At 46.1% G+C, this 27,535-nt stretch overlaps 3 long non-coding RNA genes across 3 annotated transcripts in view; 2 read left to right on the top strand and 1 right to left on the bottom strand.

Annotated features, from left to right (window-relative positions):
• Window positions 1–27,535, top strand: part of LOC144390376 (uncharacterized) — a 345,224-nt gene that overhangs the window by 191,384 nt on the left and 126,305 nt on the right. The window lies entirely within an intron of this gene.
• LOC144390393 (uncharacterized) lies at window positions 3,215–5,517 on the bottom strand. The gene is made up of 2 exons (XR_013454432.1): window positions 3,586–5,517; window positions 3,215–3,363 (listed from the first exon to the last, which is right to left on the bottom strand). It is a non-coding gene; the product is annotated as an uncharacterized LOC144390393 (long non-coding RNA).
• On the top strand, window positions 16,972–19,589 carry LOC144390381 (uncharacterized). Its single transcript, XR_013454416.1, has 2 exons — window positions 16,972–19,176; window positions 19,270–19,589. It is a non-coding gene; the product is annotated as an uncharacterized LOC144390381 (long non-coding RNA).

Here is a 27,535-nt window from a genome sequence, read left to right as displayed (position 1 = left end):
TTTGTGGCGTCTGACGTGAAAGCTCGTGTTGTTCTGCAGTTACTGTCCTCAGAGTCTTACAGGAAGTCCGCATCTGGCCGAGAACGGTCATACTACCCGGATGTGACTCGCCAAATATCCCAGAATGCATATTACCTTAGCAACAGGCAGCAAGGCCAGAGGGAAATAATATAACGTTATATTTAATCCACGTGATGTGACTTTGGGACTTTTCAGGCAACGAGTCAGTTGTTTGAGCAACTCGTCTGTAGTCAGTTTGTCCACATTGAGAACTAGAGCTTGTGAGATGCATGAACTGGTAAAATATGTTATAACATTGTTTTGCGTTAAAGCCGTTCTCCAGTCTCCTGTGTTTGACCCTGATGTGCAACGAACAACATGTTACAGAACGATAGTTTGCAGCTGTGTCCTGAGAAGGGAGGGTGGTCGACTCGATCTCATAGACCAGCGATTCCCAAAGTGTGGGCCGCGGCCCCCTGGTGGGCCGCAAAGGTACTGCAGGTGGGCCGCGAGAGGTCAATAAATAAAAAATTTAATTTTCAATTTTGAAAAGTTTGAAATTAATATTAAATATTTATGATGTGGCACATTAGTTATGTGAAACAATAGTTGATGAAGCACAAACAATTTGAACGGATAGATTAATAAAACAATAAGGCTCTCGCTGGAAACGGCTGCTCTTGTCCGCCTGTCGTTGGTCAACAAACGCGGCGCCCTCTTGTAGTATTAAAGTCAATATACCGCATTGTCCGCACTCCAAGGGGCAGTTAAAAGGCTTTAATTTACTCACAAAGCGACAGTGCCTTATAATCCGGAGCGCCTTATATATATGGATCAATTGGTTAATGGGTTGATCCATACTGGTTGTACACGGCGCTCAAGGCGCTCTGCCAAACACGCCAAAGCTCGTCTACGACGGCGAGATGCTGAGCGGCGCTCAAGCGCGTGAGATATGGAGCTTGTTTCAGGGCGCGTCGGAGAAACAAAGTTGTCGTTCTCGCCGAGCACTTCATGAGATTAAAGAGCGAGAGACGGTGCCCTTTTCTCTACAGCAGCTCAACCATCTTAACGGGGAAATGAATTATTCTAAAAGCAGCCGAAGATTTAAGGCGTGGATGGCGAGGGGGGCGGCGGGAGCGGACGCACCTCGCGGCATCGATCGGACCCTGAAAGCACCGTCTCCACCTCCCCACCCCCCATCCACCCGCCCAGACGCCAAGCGTTTGACTGCTATGGCGGCAAATCACCAGCCGGTCTGCGAGCTGGACACATCGGTCTTAATGTGCCGGTAATGATGGTAAATGATGCTTGTAGCTGGTTGTCATCTACGCTCCACTACGGTTACATAAAGGTGCCGTTTGTGTTTTCACAACGTTTTATCTCATAATTTAGACTTTTTATCCCCTTTCTTCAGTGCGGAAATGGGCTTCTATAGTTGTGTGAATGCATCACTCCAGCCAATCCAAAGACGGGGTTTGTAACCAATCGGGTGTAGAGACCATGTGACTGGCTCCGCCCCCTCACTTCTCCTCGCGAGCAACGAAGCTCACGATTCGCAAGCGAGCAAATATCTCGCGGATGTTTCATTTTGGTTGAATTCTTACGGTCAATTAATCATTATGTTTTGATCAGAGTTGTGATTAAAGGTTTGGGTGGGCCGCAAAAGATTTTCAGATTTCAAATTGGGCCGCGGCATTCTTGAGTTTGGGAACCGCTGTCATAGACGCTTCAAAGCAAAGGACTCCTGTTCATGGCCTTGGTTCATATCTTATTCGGTACGAAAGTTCCGGATCCACGTTTTTGCTTTATGTCAATTAATTGTGATTTGCAGCGGCCACTGAGGAGGATCTTGTGTGTGTGTGTGCTACCCTCAGCTTCACCTGGGTTCTTATCTCAACCTGCTTTGTAGCTTCTCGTAACTGGCACGGAGAATGTTCTTCACATGTGTATAAAAACTCAGCGTTTTCACTGCTCGGAGACGTCATTACGCCGAGCGCTGAGATACGTGCTGGTGTGTTGAACCTCCTGCTTGCAAGCAATAGTTAGAGCCAGATATCTGCGGAGAATTGCTCATGTAATCTTTTTCTCTTCTAAATAAATGTTAACTTTTTGACTTTAATTGATCAACGTGCTGCGATCCTTCTCATCAACCGACTCGGGGGGATCGGAGATCCCGACAAGCTCCAGGATGTGGGAGATGTGACGCAGGGCTCCAGACGGACTGTGTACCAGGTTGCACTGGTGCGTCTTTCTTTATTGTCACACACATATCGCGGCATGAAGTGTGCGTTTTGGAAATGTTGTGTTTTTCAGCGTTTCAGTTCCAAACGTTTTTGATCCTTTCACACATGCACTGTTCCCTGCCGGGCTCTGTCCACATGCACAGTGAAGGCAGTGCACGGCCTTCTCTTCCTTGCAAACACATGTATGGTCAAAAGAGCGAGAGGTGATTAAAGCCTTCGCCCCTGCTGCAAATATCCATATACTTGATCCGTCACCCAAACTGAGGTGAAAAGCGCGCTGGTTACTAAAGGAATATGTTCTTTCCTTTGCATTTTGCGTCGCTAGCTCAGGCTCGGTCGGCTCTACCTCCGTCTCTGAGTCGGATGCCATCTCTGACGAAGGGCCAGGGCGTGGGACTTTACCGGGAACTGGGGAGACTGGTGGCTCCATGTCTGGGCGATTGTGGCAGCATTGACCGGGGAGAGTGTTGGGAGGAACAGGCCTACTTTTCTTTAACAACATCCATGGCTCCATTTCTTTTCATTGTTCCTCGTCTGGTTCGCTGGTGTTCAGGTCACAATTTTAATTACACAGCACGGAGCAGCGTAGGCCTGCAGGAGTATCTGGACCACAGCCAATCAGAGGCAAAGACCCGCCGCATCTCTGCCTCTGATTGGTTTAGACCACCATACGATCCAACCAGGAGTGAGTTCCATCAAAGGAGAACAAAGGCTTCGTTCGTGGAGAGGCAGCGGATGTGAGGACGGGTGCACCAGAGCGACCTGGGAAACATTTTAGTCGTACAAATTCTGGTGAAATTGGTCCCACTGTGGAGCCCTGTGAGGTGTAGTTAACGGTTATACATGAGATATAACTATACTATGACTGGGTGTGAGTTAGGGCTGCAGCTAACGATTATTTTGATAATCGATTAATCGGTCGATTATTTCTGATTAATCGATGAATCTGATAAAAAGCAGCATTAAAAAGATTTAATTCACAACCCTTTATTCTAAAACAGAACTGCAATTTCACATTGCAAAAATACTTCAAAACATCCACAGGTTGCTCCTTGAAAGTAATAATTTATAAATAAAGAAAAGTACAAATCAGAAAGTTTAACAGGATTTGTTGTCAGAACTTGTTACATTACATTACAGGTCATTTAGCAGACGCTTTTTATCCAAAGCGACTTACATTACACTTTAAACCCATGTCTTTTCACATTTTTGCCTGGGGAGCAATTAGGGGTTAGGTGTCTTACTCAGGGACACTTTGACATGGAACATGGGGCAGCCTGGAATCGAACCACCAACCTTGTGCTTCCCAGCACACCCCCTCTAACCCCTGCGCCACGACGACCCTGTTCTCTACTCTGTGCTCACAAACGCCCCCATGTTCACTTAAAGCTTATCCATTAAATTATGTAATAATTATGTTATTATGTAAGTAAATCTATACACCACATCTAAGTACAGCTAATAAAATAACCAAGTGCTATGAGATGAATTTAAAATGGGACTTGTAAATAAATCCATTAGAGGCTTCTTGGTTTTCCGCGCTGGTTTAATGGATCACTGTGTTTCCCTTTACAGGCATAACATTAACTACCGTTTAACACACCGTAGTGCGCAAGCTCATTAGACTACTGTATATGACAGCATTAAAAAGTACAACAAACACACATATATTTGTCAAGAATAACCAAAATGGGACAAATTACGAAATACAAGACAACAGAATGAAAAACGAATGCTCCAAAAACGCCATGTGACTCACAACAACTTCCTCTACGTCGGCTCGGCTCTTTTTTTATTTTTAGGTTTCTGGGTGACTTTTGTTTTCATTAAATATTACAGTTCCTTATGCAGGAGCGCAGACTTGACTCAAACAACTCAGTCTGCAGACTTTGGTTTGCTGCAACGCGACTCCATCGTCCCCCTTCAGCACAGCAGACACACTACATCGAATAAGCATCAGGAAAGCCGCTGCTCCAGTGTTTAAAACCAGAGAGGAACGTTTGAGGGGCTGTGAGGGACATTAGTCACAATACCCTCTCACACACACACATGTGAAATGTGCTCATATACACAACTGCAATGCTCTTCAGTTCAGTGGAGAATAGAACATTGCAGTTATCATTGTATAGATCAAGAAGACTCCTGTGAGAACCTCAATCCGTCCCAGATCGATCATTTTGTCGATTCTGCTACAGGCTCTTTGAGAGTGGCGCTGGACGCTATTGCTCCTCTGGAAAGAAGAATAGCAACAAGAAGGAATTCTGCTCCGTGGTAAAACCCTCAAACACGGAACCTAAAGCAAACTGTGCAGAAACTTGAACGATTATGGCGTTCCACCAAATCAGAAGGATCTAGGCTAGTTTGGCAAGACAGCCTTAAAACGTATAAGAAGGCTCTCCGTAACGCAAGAGCATCTTATTACTCATCATTAATAGAGAAAAATAAAAACAACTCCAGGTTTCTCTTCAGCACTGTAGCCCGACTGACCGAGAGTCACAGCTCTGTCGAGCCGTGTATCCCTTTGGACCTCACTAGTAACGACTTCATGAACTTCTTCAATGATAAGATTCTGACTATCAAAGAGAAAATTGATGGTCTCCTGCCTTCAACCAGTGCCAACCTGTCCTCCGATGTAGGAACCTTGGATGCAGCAGTGGGCCCTGATGCCTGTTTGGATGCCTTCTCTTCCATCAACCTTGATCAACTGACTTCATCATCTACTTGTCTCTTGGATCCGATTCCGACCAAGCTGCTTAAGGAAGTTTTTCCATAGCACATCCTTATTAGATATTATGAATCTGTCTTTGTTGACAGGACATGTACCACAGTCCTTCAAGGTAGCTGTAATTAAACCTCTTCTTAAGAAACCTACTCTTGCTCCAGAGGTGTTGGCTAACTACAGACCTCTCTAATCTTCCCTTCCTCTCTAAGATCCTTGAGAAATCCGTCGCAAATCCATTATGTGACTTTCTACAAAACAATGCTTTGTTGAGGATTTCCAGTCAGGATTTCGAGTGCATCACAGTACAGAAACAGCACTGGTGAAAATTACGAATGATCTTCTACTTGCATCGGACCAAGGACTCATCTCTTTTCTTGTCTTGCTGGACCTCAGTGCCGCATTTGATACCATAGACCATTGTATCCTGTTGCAGAGACTAGAACATTTAATTGGTATCAAAGGAACTGCACTCGGCTGGTTTAAATCCTACCTATCGGACCGATCCCAGTTTGTGCTTGTAAACGGTGAAGCCTCAAAGACCACCAATGTTGGTCACGGAGTGGAGACATCAAAACTTGGATGACCGGCAACTTCCTGATGCTAAACTCAGAAAAAACGGAAGTTATCCTGATAGGCCCAGAGAGCCTTCGAAGTGATACAGTTTTTATGGATGGAATTGCTCTGGTACCCAGCAGCACCGTCAGGAATCTGGGAGTTCTCTTCGACCAGGATATGACCTTCAACTCGCATATAAAGAACACTTCAAGCACTACCTATTTTCATCTACGTAACATATCAAAAATCAGGAACTTCCTGTCTCAAAGTGATGCAGAAAAATTAGTTCATGCGTTTGTCACTTCCAGCCTGGACTACTGTAATTCTTTGTTATCAGGCTGCTCTTATAAATCTCTTAAGCCTCTCCAGTTGATTCAGAATGCTGCAGCACGTGTATTAACAAGAACTAAGAAAAGGGATCATATCACTCCTGTATTAACTTCTCTGCACTGGCTCCCTGTTAAATCAAGAATAGATTTTAAGGTACTTCTCCTCACCTACAAGGCACTTGCTGGTGAGGCACCGTCGTATCTAAAAGAGCTTGTAACACCTTGCTGCCCTACAAGGCAACTGCGCTCCATAGATGCTGGGTTACTTGTTGTTCCTAGGGTTTTAAAAAGTAGGCTGGGGGCCAGAGCCTTCAGTTATCAAGCTCCTCTTTTGTGGACCCAGGTTCCACTTTCAGTCCGGGGGGCAGATTCGGTCAGCTCTTTTAAAGTAAAACTTAAAACGTTCCTCTTTGATTGTGCCTATAGTTAGGGCTGGCTGAGGTTAGTCCGGACCAGCCCTTAGTTAAGCTGCTATAGGCTTAGACTGGCGGGGGACTTCTTAGGACACACCGTGCTCCTCTCTCACGCTCTCGTTCTACCATAATTCACGTTTTATTAATGCACATGACTAATTCAGCTTCTTATTTTACATATTAATCATATTACTGTACTCGTAAACCAACATTACCCTCTCCTTAAGTCTCTGTGCTCTCCCTCCCCACAGGCTTCTGTGGATGGTGGTTCTATCTGATGGTGGTTCTATCTGATGGTGGTGGTCCCTGCAGTGGTCCTGCTGTGCGCCTGGCTTACTACTCACAATTACTTGAATCATTTCTGTCATATAGTCTCATGTATCATACATTGTTCATTCTGTACACATGGCATCCATTGTAGTCTGTCCATCCCGGGAGTGGGATCCTCCTCTGACGTTCTCCCTAAGGTTTCTTCCCTTTTTCCCCCATGGAAGTGTTTTCCTGTGCCGATGGTGGGTTTCGGGACAGAGGATGTTGTATGTGTACAGACAGTAAAGCCCTCTGAGGCTAATTTGTAATTTGCGATTTTGGGGTATACAAAATAAAATGAATTGAATTGAATTAGGGGTCTGAAAGTCCAGCGTCCGGAGCCGCCCGCCGCCAACGGCGAGGAGTGGGCCGACTTTGGCGTACCGTCAGCGCCCCCCCCCCCACTTCGACGGCTGTATTGTTTGCCGGTCGGACCGCCAGCACCGCCGGGTCCATAGCAGGGTAGTCCAAACTGTTTTCCCGAGGGCCACATACAGAAAAATATCCAAAGGACTGGGCCCCTCACTAGATGTGATGTATACTGCCTCACTTCTAATGCACTGATATCGGAAAAATCAATCAAATGCAGGTAAATTATGTTTGATAGTTGAACATGTGTGAAGAAAAACAGCCTCCATCATAGCTCTCCATCAGTAGATCTCATTTTATTTTTTACTGAAAGGTTGGCAGCTCATTCTCTCAGTGAGCCTCAGATGGGTTCTTGTTAGGTTGTAGTTAGAAACCACGAACTGGACGCCGTGAGTGTGTAAATGTAAATGTGTGGACGGAAACAGAAAATAAAAGAAACGTGTGCTGAACAAACCTGCGGTGGTCCTTCCAGAACCCTAAAATCCACACGCGTCACAAATGCATTCGCATGACACGGAAAAGCACAATTTGCCTTTTTCACTTCCTGCGACAGGCAGTCTGCGCTTTTACCTCCGTGCGCCTTGTTTGTACCTCGCCGCGCTTTAACGCGCAAATTGAGGAACAAAGATGCGTGGGCACAAAAGCGCTGGTCCACGAGGCCCCGAGTGTGCAGCGTTCTGAGCCAGTCTCCACCACTCAAAGCTCAAAGTGCATGTCAACACCTGCTGCCATTCCAGATGCCACCTGCCCATCAGGAGCAGAAATAATCCCCAACGGGGAAACATTCAGAGTAATCTGGGGGTCCGTATCCCGCCAGAGGACACTGTCCAATATGGACAGCAGGAGCTGAAGATCGGACTGTTAGGGTCTCTATCTGCTTAGCAGTTTTTCCCCATCTGTGCTTTTGTTTTGTTGTTTTTTTGTTGTTTTGTTGTTTTTTTGCCACTGATCAGGATCAGGGCGCCTCGTATTTATTTTGTCAGATGTAGCGCACCAGTTTGCATGTTAATGTCCTGCAGTGTCAGACCCACGGAGTACACGTGACTCGTTTTAATCAGACTCTGGTTATGGTGTCGGGCCTCGGGTTTCCACACCGGAACTGCTTTATCCCCTGACAGACGTCGGTGGAGTTTCCCTCCCGACTCCAGTTGAGCCCGAAGAGCACTTTCTGTTCCCCTTTTGACTATTTGCCTTGTTTGTTTTTTCTTTTTCCCTTCCCAGGTTGTATGGGAAATACAATCATTGGCTACAAATCAAACTGCTGTGCTTGTGCATTTGGGTCGACCTACTACTCCCCCTAACATGGACGTAATGGATCGGAGGAGAACACACAGAGAATGAGGAAGGACACCAGGAGAACAGAACGCACTGTAGAGCAAACGCTCATATTTATTTTACCCAGTAAGTATTAGGAAGTCTGTCTGGAGACGAAAATATGTCATTCCAGCAGTAAAATACTTTCACTTCACTTTTCAATTCACTGCTGATGCATTTGGACCTGACAGTGTGTCTCATGTAGGCTGAGCTGCTCTTGACACTGTGGAAGTACAGAGTGGGAACATTAGACTGCAAACTGAGAAATCCACTTTTATCTGTCTCAAGTGTCACAAACAAGACTACACACGTGCCCTTTTCTCTACAGTAGCTCAACCATCTTAACGGGGAAATAAGTTATTCTAAAAGCAGCCGAAGATTTAAGGCGTGGATGGCGAGGGGGGCGGCGAGAGTGGACGCACCTCGCAGCATCGATTGGACCCCCGAAAGCACCGTCTCCACCTCCCCACCCCCCATCCACCCGCCCCGACGCCAAACGTTTGACGGCTATGGCGGCAAATCACCAGCCGGTCTGCGAACTGGACGCATCGGTCTTAATGTGCCGGTAATGATGGTAAATGATGCTTGTAGCTGGTTGTCATCGACGCTCCACTACGGTTACATAAAGGTGGCGTTTGTGTTTTCACAACGTTTTATCTCATAATTTAGACTTTCTATCCCCTTTCTTCAGTGCAGAAATGGGCTTCTATAGTTGTGTGAATGCATCACTCCAGCCAATCCAAAGACGGGGTTTGTAACCAATCAGGTGTAGAGACCATGTGACTGGCTCCGCCCCCTTACTGTCAGAAAGAACAACAGCGAGCGCGTAGAAAACTCCTTCGAGCGCGAGCAGAGATTCACCTCGCGAGTAACGAAGGTCTCGATTCGCAAGCGAGCAAATATCTCGCGGATGTTTCATTTTGGTTGAATTCTTAAGGTCAATTAATCATTATGTTTTGATCAGAGTTGTGATTAAAGGTTTGAGTGGGACGCAAAAGATTTTCAGATTTTCAGATTTCAAATTGGGCCGCGGCATTCTTGAGTTTGGGAACCGGAATATCCATATACTTGATCCGTCACCCAAACTGAGGTGAAAAGCGCGCTGGTTACTAAAGGAATATGTTCTTTCCTTTGCATTTTGCGTCGCTAGCTCAGGCTCGGTCGGCTCTACCTCCGTCTCTGAGTCGGATGCCGTCTCTGACGAAGGGCCAGGGCGTGGGACTTTACCGGGAACTGGGGAGACTGGTGGCTCCATGTCTGGGCGATTGTGGCAGCATTGACCGGGGAGAGTGTTGGGAGGAACAGGCCTACTTTTCTTTAATAACATCCATGGCTCCATTTCTTTTCACTGGTGTTCAGGTCACAATTTTAATCACACAGCACGGAGCAGCGTAGGCCTACAGGAGTATCTGGACCACAGCCAATCAGAGGCAAAGACCCGCCGCATCTCTGCCTCTGATTGGTTTAGACCACCATACGATCCAAGCAGGAGTGAGTTCCATCGAAGGAGAACAAAGGCTTCGTTCGTGGAGAGGCAGCGGATGTGAGGACGGGTGCACCAGAGCGACCTGGGAAACATTTAAGTCGTACAAATTCTGGTGAAATTGGTCCCACCGTGGAGCCCTGTGAGGTGTAGTTAACGGTTATACATGAGATATAACTATACTATGACTGGGTGTGAGTTAGGGCTGCAGCTAACGAATATTTTGATAATCGATTAATCGGTCGATTATTTCTGATTAATCGATGAATCTGATAAAAAGCAGCTTTAAAAAGATTTAATTCACAACCCTTTATTCTAAAACAGAACTGCAATTTCACATTGCAAAAATACTTCAAAACATCCACAGGTTGCTCCTTGAAAGTAATAATTTATAAAAAAAGAAAAGTACAAATCAGAAAGTTTAACAGGATTTGTTGTCAGAACTTGTTCTCTACTCTGTGCTCACAAACGCCCCCATGTTCACTTAAAGCTTATCCATTAAATTATGTAAGAATGATGTTATTATGTAAGTAAATCTATACACCACATCTAAGTACAGCTAATGAAATAACCAAGTGCTATGAGATGAATTTAAAATGGCACTTGTAAATAAATCCATTAGAGGCTTCTTGGTTTTCCGCGCTGGTTTAATGGATCTTCTTAGTTCTTACTTGTTAGGACACACCGAGCTCCTCTCTCACGCTCTCGTTCTACCATAATTCCCGTTTTATTAATGCACATGACTAATTCAGCATCTTTCCGGGAGTTTTTTTTGTGCTTTCTCCCCTATCAGGTCTCCGTAGATCGTAGTTCCTTCGGGACCCTGGTCCTGACACCTACCGTGGCCATGCTGACGCCTGCTGCTGCCATCATCATCATCATTATTATTATTTTAGATATTAATCATATTACTGTACTCGTAAACCAACATTACCCTCTCCTAAAATCTCTGTGCTCTCCCTCCCCACAGGCTTCTGTAGATGGTGGTTCTATCTGATGGTGGTTCTATCTGATGGTGGTTCTATGTGATGGTGGTTCTATGTGATGGTGCTGGTCCCTGCAGTGGTCCTGCTGTGCGTCTGGTTTACTACTCACAGTTACTTGAATCATTTCTGTCATATAGTCTCATGTATTATACATTGTTCATTCTGTACACATGGCATCATTGTAGTCTGTCCATCCCGGGAGACGGATCCTCCTCTGACGTTCTCCCTAAGGTTTCTTCCCTTTTTTCCCTCTTGGAAGGGTTTTTTCATTTGTTGGTGAGTGTTTCCTGTGCCGATGGAGGGTTTCGGGACAGAGGATGTTGTATGTGTACAGACAGTAAAGCCCTCTGAGGCAAATTTGTAATTTGCGATTTTGGGCTCTACAAAATAAAATTAATTGAATTGAATCAGGGGTCTCAAACTCCAGCGTCCGGTGCCGCCCGCCGCCAACGGCGAGGAGTGGGCCGACTTTGGCGTACCGTCAGCGCCCCCCCCCCCCCTCAACGGCTGTACTGTTTGCCGGTCGGACCGTCAGCGCCGTCGGGTCCATAGCAGGGTAGTCCAAACTGTTTTCCCGAGGGCCACATACAGAAAAATATCCAAAGGACTGGGCCCCTCACTAGATGTGATGTATACTGCCTCACTTCTAATGCACTGATATCGGAAAAATCAATCAAATGCAGGTAAATTATGTTTGATAGTTGAACATGTGTGAAGAAAAACAGCCTCCATCATAGCTCTCCATCAGTAGATCTCATTTTATTTTTTACTGAAAGGTTGGCAGCTCATTCTCTCAGTGAGCCTCAGATTGGTTCTTGTTAGGTTGTAGTTAGAAACCACGAACTGGACGCCGTGAGTGTGTAAATGTAAATGTGTGGACGGAAACAGAAAATAAAAGAAACGTGTGCTGAACAAACCTGCGGTGGTCCTTCCAGAAAATCCACACGCGTCACAAATGCATTCGCATGACACGGAAAAGCACAATTTGCCTTTTTCACTTCCTGCGACAGGCAGTCTGCGCTTTTACCTCCGTGCGCCTTGTTTGTACCTCGCCGCGCTTTAACGCGCAAATTGAGGAACAAACATGCGTGGGCACAAAAGCGCTGGTCCACGAGGCCCCGAGTGTGCAGCGTTCTGAGCCATGCACCACAACGTGGAAGTCAACACCTTCCCTGTATGTTTGGGTTTCGCCTTCCCAGTCTCCACCACTCAAAGCTCAAAGTGCATGTCAACACCTGCTGCCATTCCAGATGCCACCTGCCCATCAGGAGCAGAAATAATCCCCAACGGGGAAACATTCAGAGTAATCTGGGGGTCCGTATCCTGCCAGAGGACACTGTCCAATATGGACAGCAGGAGCTGAAGATCGGACTGTTAGGGTCTCTATCTGCTTAGCAGTTTTTCCCCGTCTGTGCTTTTGTTTTGTTGTTTTTTTGTTGTTTTGTTGTTTTTTTGCCACTGATCAGGATCAGGGCGCCTCGTATTTATTTTGTCAGATGTAGCGCACCAGTTTGCATGTTTATGTCCTGCAGTGTCAGACCCACGGAGTACACGTGACTCGTTTTAATCAGACTCTGGTTATGGTGTCGGGCCTCGGGTTTCCACACCGGAACTGCTTTATCCCCTGACAGACGTCGGTGGAGTTTCCCTCCCGACTCCAGTTGAGCCCGAAGAGCACTTTCTGTTCCCCTTTTGACTGTTTGCCTTGTTTGTTTTTTTCTTTTTCCCTTCCCAGGTCGTATGGGAAATACAATCATTGGCTACAAATCAAACTGCTGTGCTTGTGCATTTGGGTCGACCTACTACTCCCCCTAACGTGGACGTAACGGATCGGAGGAGAACACACAGAGAATGAGGAAGGACACCAGGAGAACAGAACGCACTGTAGAGCAAACGCTCATATTTATTTTACCCACTAAGTATTAGGAAGTCTGTCTGGAGACGAAAATATGTCATTCCAGCAGTAAAATACTTTCACTTCACTTTTCAGTTCACTGCTGATGCATTTGGACCTGACAGTGTGTCTCATGTAGGCTGAGCTGCTCTTGACACTGTGGAAGTACAGAGTGGGAACATTAGACTGCAAACTGAGAAATCCACTTTTATCTGTCTAAAGTGTCACAAACAAGACTACACAACTCGGTCTCAACACACACGCGCATTGTCTAAACCCTATTTGGATAGGAGAAGATGCACGCCTCAGTGAGCAATTCTTGCTAATCTATTCCTTGAATGCTCCTCATCTGGTGGTGTTGTTATCAAATTGTGGATTTCAAGGAATAATACATCCTTCTGCAGAAGGCTTCAGCACTCACCCACCTGGAGGTGTCACCTCATCGAGGCAGGGTGTCACGGTTTGGGTTCTGTTTTATTTTGTAGTTTTTGGCCTCTGGGTAACTTCCAGTGTTAATTTCGTCGACGAAAACTATGACAAGAATTTTTCGTTAACGAAGCTTTTTTCCACGACTAAGACGAGACTAAGACGTGACGAAAACAATCTTAAAAAATAAAAACTATGACTAAATCTATTCTAACTTTCGTTAACGAGACGAGACGAACATGTTGGTGGTTGACAAAGTCACGATACTTTTTCCCCCTAAATTCGCACGCAGCCGACAGACAACAGACAGACAAAGTACGGCGGTTATTAACGCGTCATGATGACGTCATCCTCCAACCCAGAACGCGCGCAGCGGTGCAGCGGTGCTTCTTGTGCACCGACTGCGGACCGCGACGACTATTTTACGCTTCGGCGAGTTTGAATGTGGCTTCGTTAGTTTAGCTCGGCTGTCTCGGGTTAGCTGCCTGTTAGCTGCCTGTTAGCTTTCTGTTAGCTGACTGTTAGCTGCCTGTTAGCTGCCTGTTAGCTGACTGTTAGCTGCCTGTTAGCTGACTGTTAGCTGCCTGTTAGCAGGCTGAAGCCGCGCTGCTTCACAGAAACATGAAGACGCGTTTAAAGACTGTCGGACCTTTCTGCTCTGTTCTCTGGCGACGGCAGGCAGCGTTTCCTCGCTGGATGAGACGCTCCGTCACAAACGCGTCTAACGTAATAAACTCATTGCAGGTTCTGAAGCCTCGCGCATTTCTACTGTAGTTCACGCGCCACATCGTGAGAAGACGGTTAAACCGTCTCGGCCACCGTACGCTGGTTACTAAGCAACATAGAGGCGCCACACACGTCAAAAGCATTGCAAGTAAACAGACAAAGACAACAAAGTGTTGCGTTTAGATCCCTGGTCCTCATGAAGTTGTTACACCTTTGCCAATTTGTTAAATTGCCTTGCAAATAAATGCTTTGCTATTTGTTAAAATCCAAATCTTTTCACTTCCACCATTTGTTCTTGGCCCGGCTCCTCCGTCACATTTTACAACCCATTGTGGCCGCGAGTCAAAACGTTTGCCAACCTGCTATAGACCTGTCCTATGAGGGACATCTATAGACCTGTCCTAGGAGGGACATCTGTAGACCTGTCCTAGGAGGGACATCTATAGACCTGTTCTAGGAGGGACATCTGCAGACCTGTCCTAGGAGGGACATCCATAGACCTGTCCTATGAGGGACACCTATAGACCTGTCCTATGAGGGACATCTATAGACCTTTCCTAGGAGGGACATCTAATGGACAACCAAGTACTGCAAGCTGGACTATTATGCAGCTGTAGACACAACACAGGGGTTCCTGGGCCTGAGAAGGGAAGAAAAGGGGTTTAATAAAGCTTTTAAATGGGACTAAAACTACTTACATTTTAGTCTAGTTTTCGTCAATGAAAACTAGACTAAAAATAAGAAGGATTAAAATGACTAAATGTGACTAAAACTAATATGCATTTTTCGTCTAAAGACTAAGACTAAATCAAAAATAGCTGCCAAAATGAACACCGGTAACTTCACTTCCTGCCTTGTCCTGTGATTGGCTGCCGTGTCACGATTGTTTCCACCTGTGTCCAATCACCTGCACCTCCCAGTGTATTTAAGCCGTGTGCGTCTCTTGTCACGTCATTGATGAATGTTCTGGAAGTTCAAGTATGAGGCCACATTTACACATATTTACAGTATTTACAGAAACAAATATTTCTGCCCCTCTGTTTTCAAAAAAAGTTTCTGTTCATATGAACCCTCATAAATACGTCCCCGGGCGCCATCATAACTACGCCAAACCTGTAGTCGGCAGTGTAACGAGAAGGATAAAGACAAACCAATCAGAATTCTCAAAACCAACAACAAGTCGCACACTGTGACGTTTGACAACCTAAAACTCCGTTGGACCGAGTTCACACGCAAACACAAAAACTGAGTTTTCAGAAATCTCCACTTTGGCCGGAGTTTTTAGAAACGTTGTCCGTGATAAAACCTCCGTTTTTGTGTAAATGAAACAAACGTTTCCCCATCGTGTCAACGGGGTCTGAGGGTTCCTGGTTCCTGTCTGCATTTTTCTCCTTCTCCTTCTCATTTGTCTTGACTATCAGTCTTTTAGTTTCCCAAAGCTCTGCGTCTGGGTCCTGCCTTCCCCGCCACGTGACACGGGGCTGGGAGGCTTGAAGCTGCCGTTTGGACACCAGCCCGGTCGGCTCGGATGTCACCTTGTGGCCGACCAACCTATCCAGCTGTCCCAGTTTGACCCTCCGTCGGGGGGGGGGCTACTGTACCCGGTTGCGCTCTTAGGGCTTAGATACCGTAGGACTGATCTCAGGACGACACCAGAACTTCTAGCCTGTGGAGGTCACCTGAGGTCACAGGTGACTTTGCTGTTATAAAATACTCGACCTGCGCAGCCACGAGACAAAAGATCTGTGGTCATCCAGGATTCAGTGAACCGTAGTTACTCACGTAACTTTGTTTCGTATTGATATCATCTTCATTCCAGTTGTTGTGATGATTTTATCAGAAGATTTCTGTTATTAACAACTGACAGATGTTGAGATTATTTACAACTCGAGTTCCAACCACTATTTAGCTGCTTGTAAGTGATGGGTGGAGATGTTCTTGCCATCCATTGGTCCTTGTAACTCACTGCACACCTGCACATATATTTCAAACACAGAACTGAATCTCAACATTGAAAAAAGCTTCACTGCCACCCAGTGGGGGGAGTGCAAATCTACACTCACAGGTACACCGGGAGTCCCTGGATCTCCATCTGTGCCTCGCTCCCCCTGCAGAGACATACATCATGATTAGACGTTTGTTTGCACACGTGCTGGTTTGGCTTTGCGTGAAAAGGTCATGATTACTACTATCAGCCAATAGGAGCGGCCCGGGGAGGGACAGGGGGGGAATTGGCTACTGGTGACCTTTAACCAGCCGGACTTTCCATCTCTTTTCCTGCAGCACTGTCACACAGCGCTCCTTCCTCTGCTCCTGACGCCTCTTTTCAATTACAGCGCGTAAGAAGGAAGCGACTGAGTAACGGAGCTCATCGCTTCCTCTGTGTTGATGCTCAGACGTTTGATGTCTTAATGATGTGAGATGGACTTTATGTAGTATATCTACTGTCAGTCTCTTAATATAAGCTATGATATGACAATAGAAGATCATACGAAGCCATTGAGACCCTTAAGTCCACACAGCTGTAACGGGATTACTGTAATTATGTTTAAACAGGCCGAGTGTCATAATGTGTCTGTTTACAGAGGAGGTATTATTTGATTGTATTGTGTGTGTGTGTGTGTGTGTGTGTGTGTACTGTACCTGATTTAGTTGTGGTTTAATTAAGGACATGATTCTACCCTGTCAGCCGCATGGGGAGTGACCAGAGACGCACAGGACGCCCGGCGAAGCCACCGATCAGGATCAGGGCGCCTCCTATTTATCAGCTTTCACGCACGGCTTTTGAAGTGAGAAGGACGACCTTCAGCACCATTGAAATGAATCATGTCATCTAAGCAACGTATGAACAAGTATATATCATAGCAGCCATGACTATCTACAGTCCAACATGCAAACGAAGGCTATAAATCATTCATAGTGTCGTCTGTTACCATTCGTTCTAAACCATCTAGGTGTTATTTGAAATGGTGCATGTACCATAATAGAGGACTTTCGCCTTGTGACCTTTGAACCCAGACAGTCCCGCGGCACCCGGCAGCCCTGGAAACCCCGACTCCCCTGCCGAGCCCTGTAGAAGTGAGAGTGTAAATCAATGGCTGCCATCGAAGAAACCACAGTGGTGCTGTTCTGCTGTGTTCCTCAAACTGGCCCATTTCACCCCACGTGTCCCACCATCATGTCCAAAGAGGAAGCACATACAGGGGAAAATAACGCTAGAGTTCTTTCCAGGTGTGTCTCTCCTATTGTGTGTAGAAACTTGCCAGCTGCTTCAGGGTCAGGGGTCGCCCTAAAGGTCACCGAGCCAGAAGCGACTTCCAACAGGAACAATCTGTACCCGTCACCAACCGATACAGGAACGCTTCACACTGTTCGTTAGTAAACGTATGTTCTGCAAATGAGTCCAGATAACTTTTTCCATCGAAGCTAGAAGCTAAAAACCCAAAACCCCAAAACCAATCGGTAGCACAGACGACGCTGAATGCAGCTGTACGGCGTTGGGGGGGTTCTAAGCCCAATGTCACTTCATCTCACGGCATGAAAAGTGGGATTTTCGGCAGTATGCGGCACTGTAAATTGTCGTGGAATTTCAGGTTTGCGTCAATTTGCGTCAATTTGCGGGCAACGCCGAAAACTGCCGTAAACTGTCAGAAATTGATGTGGGCCTCCCTTGGCAGTTGTCCCCCCATGACCCCCTCCTCCTATTTCTAGGGGAGGCTTTGACATGTAAATGAAAATGCTGTGAGCTATACAAATGCAAATCAGGGTCGCAGAGGGAGTTTTAGCCCAGGTGACATTTTTTTAAAAGGTAAGAAAATCTCTGGTACAAATAGATCAGGCTCAGTAGCCTAATTATAGACTCTTACATTTTAGCTTGAATTGATTTATTTAATTCAAATATGCTAGATTACTGTGTACGCCATTAGCAATGGCAAATGTTATGTAAAAAAGATACACAAAATAACTTCTTTAAAAAATGAGTTTTAATCAAGGTAAAATGAGCATTCCATGCAAACAACATTTGAATCAGCATGAGGGGTCTGCAGAGATCAGTCTCCTAGAGCTCAGCTACAGTGCATAGTGGCAGGACTACAGTGACCTTTTCTTTGGTCTTAAATGCACAGAGGATGTATTAACCACACATCTTCTAGCAATGCGCTCAACTGGCATAAAATGATGCTGGGTATGACGTGTCTGTTCCCTGCAAGCCCCAAACTTCTATTGGCTTTCCATAAAAATGTCTGTCCGGGTGGAGATGAAGCCAGGAAACTTGTGCAAGAACATGTTTAAATGCCGTACCCTTTGACACATTAACAACTATAAACTGCTTTATAATGGCTGGTCGTAGTTCTGCTAGAGGGTCAAGGACGGGTTCCTCAAAACTGTTAGTGTTTCCACACCACTTAGCATGAACATATGCTGACCTTTATGCTCTGCATCTATCGATTGAGTAAGTTACATTCATATATGTTACCTGTTTACATGTCATGGCAAAACATTCAACCTCAGTGACACACGGGTACATCTGATGATACATTGTCAACATTGCATGTCTGTCAGACTCAAGAGTGTCTGGTGGAATGGAGAAAGAGGCACCACTGTACAGTTTTCTAGGGAAAGTCGTTCTGCTGACACCAAAACACTGCTTTACATAAAGCATCAGCTGTTTCAAAGTCCCAACCAATTGTCTTCCTAAAATACTGGTCCTTCCGTATAACAACCTCGTATGTGATTGGAGGACCCTTAGACTCCTCGTCCAATCACGTGTGAGGTCATAGGCATGACTCAGACAGCAGTACTTGCAAGACGAGCATACAAACAGACACGTGTGTGTTACTATTGTCAGAAGAACTGTATCTCCAGTTCCTTTGTTTGGTTTTGCTGCTTCGTGAATAATGGCTGGACGACGTCTCGCGTTCAACTCGCCTTCAACTCCTCTCCGCGGTCACCAACTTTCGGCCAGTCCGCAGACAGACGAGAAGAAGCTGCTGAAAGCTCTCAGTGGATCGTCTCGTCAACTCCAACAACAAACTGCTGATATCAACGAGCGGTTCGCTCCACTGGAGCGTTCGGGACTCTGCGGGTTTCTGTCCATGGAGGAGAGGAACCGACTCAAAGAAGAGGAGACGGGCGCACAATCCCACGATAGCGGTAAGAATACGTTCGATGACATTTTGTTTTCTCGCCTCATAATGAGGCGGTGACACTGTTTCTCCTTCCTTGTTAAATGTTACTGTGACTTGCGTTTGATTTTTTTTGTATTCATATCACACTCATTTAATTGTTTTCCAGCCGCCTGTGAGACGTATCTTGAGACTGTACGCAGGAGCTTCAAGTTCAGGCGGAACACTCATTGCGAGCGGAAGCTGCGAAGGATTCAGCGCGGAGTCGAGCGAGAAGAAAGAGGGTCAGAGTTTATTTGCTGACTTGTTTCAGGTGCATTGATCGATGTGTTGTGTCCGTACGCATCGCACAGTACTGATTCATTGTTGTTTTACAGCTGCTGGAATCGAGACAAAGTGTGCTGGCTGATGACGAGGTGGAACTCTGGAAATCCGCCACCGTGGAGCTCGGACGGAGGGGACGGCGTTGTTGGCGGGGTCTCGGGGGGATTGTACGGTCGCCACACACACACGAGGCGCCTGCACAACAGACCTGCCTCGGAAAACACGGCGCCAGTGACGGTCAACAACCCCGAGGAGGCAAACGGACAGTTTACTGAGCTGTAGTTTTTAAACCGCCGTTACCCAAGTGTGGGCAGATCCTCACTTTGTATGTAGGTGTTTGTGTGTTGTTAATAAAGCTCTTTCATTGCATAAACATGTGGCAAATGTTCATTTTCTCTATAAATTCATTGATGTCCTGGTTGGTATCCTAATAATAGTGTAGTAGCCTACATAGGATAACCATGAAATGAATATACAGCATAATATGAATATATAAATAAAATGAGGCGGGTGACCAATAGCGACAGATCTGCCAACCAATCACGAGTGATTGAAAGTTGTGGTTTCATCCAATCATGAACAAGGAAACTCAAGCCTGGTCTGCCCACGTGTGGTTTTGCTGCCAATCACGAGTGATTTTATTTGTTAGTAAGTTGTGGTTTCCTCCAATAAGGAGTAAGGATATTCAAGCCCGCTCGGCCACCCGCGGTTTCGCTGCATTCATATGCTAATTCGGGCCATTCGCACCTCCGCCAGCTCTCCTCCTACGTCATGGTTCGTTTCCGACAATTTGTGGCACAGACAAACGCGACGTGCGCGGGTTGCAAATTGTCGGAAATTGTCGGAAATTGTCGGAAATTAGGGAGATTTCCGGGCGTTTACGGGGACGAAAATCTCACTTTTCATGCAGTGTGTATCACAACTAGCTATAATGAAAACATCGCCACCTATTGTATCGTATATATGACATGCTTTCGGCCAATAATTCGATTTATTCACTTCCATGTATATTGGGATAATAGCACCTCCCCCAGAAAGATAGCATAGTCCGACTAAGCAAAGATTCCAATTATACCATCATGTAAACACACTGAGTGTCTTTTGAATCTGCAGTAGAACTCGTTCAGCTCGTCTGCCAGGCGGAGGTCATTCATGGAGTGGGGGGTTTTTGGCTTGTAGTTGGTGAGGTGTTTGTCTCCAGACCGAAGCAGAGTCACTTGCTGAGAACTGTTGTTGGAGTTTCTCAGAGTACAGTCGTTTAGCGTCTCTCACCGCCTTGCTAAACTTGTATTTTGACTCCGTGTACAAGTCTTTGTCCCCACTCCTAAATGCCTGATCCTTCTGCAGGCGTAGTGTTCTGAGCTCCGCTGTGAACCAGGTTTGTCGTTGTTGTAACTCACCCTGGTGCATGATGGTACACAGCTGTCCTCACAGAAGCCGATGTAGGAAGTTACAGCCTCTGTGAACTCATCCAGACTGTCAGTAGCTGAAAACATCCCAGTCTGTGCAGTCAAAGCACGCCCGAAGATCCTCCAGCGCCTCACTGGTCCACTTCTTGAATTCCCTCACCACAGGTTTGCAGAGCTTTAGTTTCTGCCTGTATGCAGGAATCAGATGGACCATGACGTGGTCAGAGTGTCCCAGTGCAGCACGAGGGACGGCGTGATAAGCCCTGCTTACTGTGGTGTAACAGTGATCCAGCGTCTTCTCCTCTCTGGTGGGCATTTAATAAACTGTCTGTATTTAGGAAGTTCATGGGTGAGATTTCCTTTGTTAAAGTCCCCGAGGACAATAACTAAAGAGTCCGGGTTGGTCCGCTCCACATGCCGTATCTGGTCGGCGAGTGTCCGCTGTGCCTCGTGCACGTTGCCCGCCGGCGGCATGTAAACACCGACCAGGATGAATGAAGCGAACTCACGGGGGGAATAAAAGGGTTTGCAGTGGATGAAAAAAGTTTCCAGATGAGGAGAACAGTGTTGTAGGATCACCGTTACGTCGTTGCATTCTGGATCACACTCACTGTTTGAGTTCCTTTGCTCTCAGTGAGGAGGAACAAGCAGTTTATCACATGCAGAGCGGAGAGTGCGGGTCGGGATGTCGGGTTGGACCAGGTCCTGGATGTAAGCTGGACCCCATCCATTCACAGCACGGTACGTGAGCACCATGTTTAGAGGACTTAGGAAGGTTAAAGAGCAGTGGAGCTGCTGCATTCTGGATGAGCTGCAGAGGTGGAATGGTGGTAGCAGGAGACCTGCAGGAGAGAGTTACAGGAGTCAGACTGACGACGCTTCATGAATGAGACCAATGAATAAAATGCATTTAGTGTCCACCAGGATACAGCCCTGATTCTGACACTATGTGATCAATAAAGACATGAGAATAGTGTGACACCGCTGTCATGTTGACACTAATCAATAGAATAACACCAATGCACAGCTATGATCGTGTTCAATGTAATGTAACCAATCAAAATGCATTCATGTAATACTTTGCACCACTTATATTGACCCAGAGAGTTACAGTGAACGCGCCATCCAATGTAATACCTCATTGCACCACTATATTCTGTAAATAACTACTCAACTTGAACGCACCAGGAGGCGTCACGTGTCCAGGGGTGTGGACACTGCTTCTCACACCTTTACTGAACTCTATCAATATCTGTAAGCACCCATTGTTCTTGATTGGTTGGTGGAAGCAAGAGACGGTCACTATGTGATAGTCAATGAGCTCCTCTGTGGCCTGTTGATGCACAAACCAGCGGATCCTCAGCTGAGATCTTCTTTTTAGACAACACCTTTTCTTTTATTAAAGGCTTTTCATTTGAACTTTTCAGTCCAACAGTCTTCTGTCTGTCTGGAGTTTCTTCATTTTTTGAACACAAGTGGGTGCGGTGCGTCACTGGGGGTCACTGGGGGTCACTGGGAGTCACTGGGGGTCACTGGGTGCTCCAGAAGGTTCCCAGCTCGTGTGAAAAAGTGAAAAACGTCTACAACACTGTCTAGTTCCTTTGTCAGCGTTTATGTTCTAAGTATCTTTGCATCAGCAGATGAGAAGATTCAAATCCAACTGCCTGCTGTGGTCGACCCATTGCCCTGAACATCATGATGCACAAGACTGTCGGACTTTGGCCAAGACAACAAATGTTATGGTAAAATGATGAATGATGAAATGTCAGGTCCTGATGAAAGACACGAGTGCACAGCCACAACAAAGGCTCAGCAGCATCCCTCTGTGGTGGAAAGGGTAGTAGAGTCCATCTGCTGTATTCTGACTCTGCAGGGACCCTGAACCCCCCACATTGAACATTGAGCCTTTATACACACGCTACAACTTCCTTTGCATTCTCATTTTCAGGAGATGCTAAATTTGATCTGCTGGCAGAATAATGCACAAGTTATTGATGAAAATAGCCACAGTTAAGCTGCAAATAAATAATACCATGTCTTTGGTTACCTTTGAATTATGTTAACTAAAACGTGTTATTATACATATTGCAAACATCTCACAAAAAGCCAAGATATTAAAATGTAGAAATGAAGACATTTATAAACAAAATATAAAAATGCATCATTTGTGTGTAACTCATAACTGAGGTGTTGAAATGTAGCACATACTTGGTGCTTTCCTTCTGTGGAGCATCACATACGTGCCGTGATCAACAAATAAGGTTTTCACACATCAGCTCAAAGACAGAGGGATCAAGGGGGGAGGAAGAGGAGAGGAGGAAGCGTGACAGGAAACTACAGTAAAGACACAGCGAGCTGAAACTGACGTCCAGATGAGGTGATGTCACTGAATCAATGCAGCAGGTTTTTGCATCTTAGAGTTGAGAAGTTCCCACACCAGAGACAACGTTTATTACTGCGTGGGGACCAAAGTGGAGCATTTAGCAGCTAGAGAGACAGAACAAAAAGCAGAGTGAATATTGGACAAAGCATCCGGTTGACTGGAACAGGACACTAGTGGACACTTAGTGTTGGTGTTGCTCTTTGGCTCAGGTGTGTACTGACTGGCAACCGTTTGGCTTTCATACCTATCAATGTTTTCTTTACAGCTCGTCACACTGTGGCCCAAAAACCCAGTGATGCACTTTTCTCCATCCTACATTTGTGTTGTGGCCAAAGTATAAGAATAAATAAGATATAAATAAGAATAAGAAGAAGAAGAAGAAGTGACGCTGCATTCATCCCACATACAACATCACAGGACGAACACGGCAAGACTCACAACACACAACTCCTCACAATGACATGATCAGAAAATATGACACAATCACACCAGCTCAAAGTAATAAGCAACATATGTGCAACAGTCCATCTTACTCCAGTGTCCCTGAATCATAGGAAAATGATACAATGCATGAACGTAACCGTTTATCGCTCTAAACAAGAAATAAAATACATGAAACCTGAGAGACAAAATGTCTTAAAGTCTCTGTAGCTGCAAAGAAGTTCTTCCTCCTTTCATGTGAGTAGCGCTGCACTGCTCTCTGATGGAGGCGGATACTGAAACTCCTCTTGTGCCTTGTAGATATTTACAGTTTAGTTCCCACAGATCTTCACTCGTCTAATGCATCGGACCGGAGAGGAACACCAGCATGATCTTCGCTAAAATACCTTCTATATTTAGTTAAAGTATAAATGAACGTGTTGTCCGTCTCCAGGTCCCAGCAGCATCGGGTCCGACCTCTGTCTCCACGGGTTCAGCCTCGTGTACCAGAGCACGCCGACGGCCTTCAGCCCAGAGACACCAGGTACACACATGAACTACAAGCAGACGACACGAGCAGGAACATCCATGTTTCATTTTCACAATCCCTTGATGATCTTTAGTTCATGTGCCGTGGCAGTGACGGGGACCCTCACCGGCTGTATGAGCTGGATGTGTTTTGATGGCGTTGGTCTGGTTTTAAAATGCAGTAAGGGCGATCAGGAGGAGAGAGCCGCAGAGCGAGCGAGACGCCGGGAGCTCTCAGTCTGCAAAGGGGACGAAGCTGTTTGGGGAGAAAGTCACCGCCGCCATCCGCACTGCGATCCAACAGAGCTTCTCTGACTGTTTCAGTCAAATGAGTCACAGCCATTTGGATCCACCAGGAACGACTGCTTTCCCTTAATGAATTTCATCTCCTAGGTCTTTGTTCAATTAGCGTGAAAAAACAATAAACAGGACGAATCGTCAAAATGTGTCTTAGTGGACAAAGAGGAGGTGGCCTTGTTAAATATCAGCGTGGACGTGCACAGTCCTCTTTGTTCAGTGTGTAATGATCCGAGTGTTGCCTCTTGTGCCCTCAGGTCCTGTTTGCTGCCTTACTGGTTCACTCTGTTCCACCTGGCTCACACCTCCGTCTGCCTCCCTCTGCTGCCCAGTGGAAGTACTGCAGGCTGTTTGTCCACTTTACCTTCTGCTTTCTGACACTAGAGGTCCATGTTTGTCATGTTTTAAGTTGGTCATTAAAACATCAGTAGATCCACTTTTTAAGAAGAGCTTATGGAAATGCTTGTTTTATTCAAACGCGCACAGACCTCTCTGGGTGGAGTTCCCAGGAGAACAGAGCACCTTCGCTGTGGACCACCAGTATATGATTGGTGATAAATACCTTTTTTTACTGGGTGAAGTTCTCACTTTTATGATCTTAACTGTCTTTGATTGTATGTAGGTGGAGCACTGCTGGCCAGTCCTGTAACCAAGCCGCGTGTTCAAGCTGTGCGAGTCCTTCTTCCTGGATCTGGTGAGGTAAATCAAGCAGCAGGTAACAAACGTCTTCTAGTGACTCACAAGTCACCTCATGGCGCCTGTTACATGAAGGGCTGCTTGTGTTTTAGGTTTGGTTCGACGTCCTCACTGCAAAGGTGCATAAAGGAGGCCGGACTCTGGGTCTGCCCGTCACCCTGGACACAGTTAGTGTTAAAGTCTCAATTCACACAGCGAGGGTTACTTCCTATGTCGTATTCTATATGAAACTTGTGTTTTCCTCTCAGGTTTCTGTGTTCCAGCGTGGCGGCTCGGTGGTCTGCAGGTCAACAGGAAGTGGTTCCTGCACAGCCGAACAGCAGCAGCTCCCCCTCTCTATCACGGTGGCCCTGAACTCTGAGGTGAGCATCAAAGGGTTTCAGGTAGGCAAATTAAATACAGGTGACTTTCTGACCAATAGTGATACAGAACAATGTCTTCAATGTCTTGTATTAAAGTCTTTGTTAATGGCTGAAATTTTAGAGACGTTGTTGAACGTGCTGCTTATGAGATGTGTGTATATACATATTTTTCTGTGCGCCGTGTTTGTACCCCGTCTCCATGGTGACGGAATGCTCGCCCCACATGAGTGCGTATTATTCCAACATTCATTTGCATACGGAATCAGAATATTTGCAAACGGAATCAGATGTTTCTGTTCATTGTCTTACTGAGTTCAGAGGGAGCAGTTCAGATATTTTCTCCAGAGAATTTATCAGCGACATCTGTCCGTTACAGAGTTAAGTAGCCTTTTGAAAGATTCAACACCCTTTTTCACAGACCACAGTCAGTCAGTCATTTACCATCAAAACAAAAACCTTTTTACAGGATTTGAGCCTTTTTACAGGCTTTCCACCGGTCTTTTTAAAGACTACACTGAGTCGTTTACCATCTATCAAACGCCTTTTTACAGGCTTTCCACAAGTCTTTTTATTGATATTCACCATGTACCACGGAAACAACCGGAGACCCGGAGCTGGCGCTTCACTGCTCTGGACTCCTCCGACAGGATACAACGTGAATATGGCACTTTCTCGTGCCCCCAATGAAGTGCACTACCTGAAAAGGCCAGTGAGCGAGCTGCACGCCTTCATTGACACTGAGGCCAATATGTGCCGCCGGTTACAAGATCAAGAGCCGGCCTACGATCGCATGGTTTGTGAGCACACAACAATGCTTTCAGACCACAAGATTCACACCACTAGCTGTGTCCTGAGAAGGGAGGGCGGTCGACTCGATCTCATAGACGGTTCACATCTTGTTTGGTATTCATATCCGCGTTTCTTCTTTTTTGGTCTATTAATTATAATTTGCACCTGCCACTGAGGATGGCCTTCACATGTGTGTATAAAAACTCTTACTGCTCGGAACAAATTCCATCCAGGATTTTAAAAAGGGTCTCCGAAAGACTTTCGACCAAGTCTCAACGGAGTGAGAAAGGGAAAGAGAGCTGAGTGGGCTGAAACAAGGACGACCATCTGTTTGTTTACGCCATTCGCTTCCAGTGTGTACTACTTGTTGTACCATTACAGGATGACCGTCTAACAAGTTTCCCTATTTCATGTACTGCTGCTATCAATGTTCCTTTGATCTGACGTTTGCTTCCATCATCCAGATACTGTATCAAGTGTATCGTGCACTTTACACTCAATAGCAGCACTCAACAATTTACAGCCCATCTCTGAGTTTAGGAGGAGACTGAAAAACTACAAACATTAATACAAAAAACTGACACTATGTACAATTCTCATCACCTTCATTCCTCTTTTAAATCTTTCACAACCGTGTCTCATTGTTACTGACAGTTTCCCTCTATTAGTAAATCAATGTTTCGTACTGGTTGTAAATCTATTTTCTGACACTCTCAATAGTCTGTACTCTCTATTCTCCCTTCTTCTACCTGGAATGTGAGTCGTAAACTGGGGAGACTAAGGCTGCTTATCAGGGCTGTTGGGAAGCAGTGGGCGTCGGTGTGTCACCAGTTAGTTGTTATGGGGGTTGTATGAGGGGGGGGGTGGACCCGTCCTCTGGTTCTGCCGGGCTGCGTTGTATAGAACAGCCGTGGTGGAGTGTTTGGTCGCATGTCCCTTTCATAACTCCTGGGACACTCTCTGCACCAATGGTCCTCCTGTCCACATATAACATCCATGTCCTCTATTGTTCCCACGTTGTCTGCTGGAGACCCATTGAACGGTCTCTACCTGCTGGATATTTGTCCTCTGGGGGGGACGGGGTATTGGGGCTGTTTGTCTCTCACCTGCAGTGGTCTCTTGTCTTGCTGTCTCTTGTTTGCTTCTGCTGCTGCAGATATCTGAGAGTCTATGAGGAGGACGTCCTCCAACAGCAGCTTCTCCTCCTTCGCCGTGGTTTGGATGGGTTCTCTGCACAAGTGGTTTGATGGACAGGAGTCCTGATGTGATGGACAGCTCTTCTGTGGCCCCCTGGTGTTCATGTTCACAGCTACCTGCTTCCTCTTCCTCTCCTATTTCCACCACCACGCTCTCGTGACCCTCATGTGACGATGTCATCTTTTGTTGTTTCCCTCAGGCTCATCTTCTCCATCGCTCACGACTTCCCCCGTTCCTC

The sequence above is a fragment of the Gasterosteus aculeatus genome, chromosome 21, assembly GCF_964276395.1.
Source record: "Gasterosteus aculeatus chromosome 21, fGasAcu3.hap1.1, whole genome shotgun sequence".
Classification (NCBI taxonomy): Eukaryota; Metazoa; Chordata; class Actinopteri; order Perciformes; family Gasterosteidae; genus Gasterosteus; species Gasterosteus aculeatus.
The sequence above is the reverse complement of the archived record's forward strand: the minus strand, read 5'-3'. Positions and strand labels throughout refer to the sequence as shown.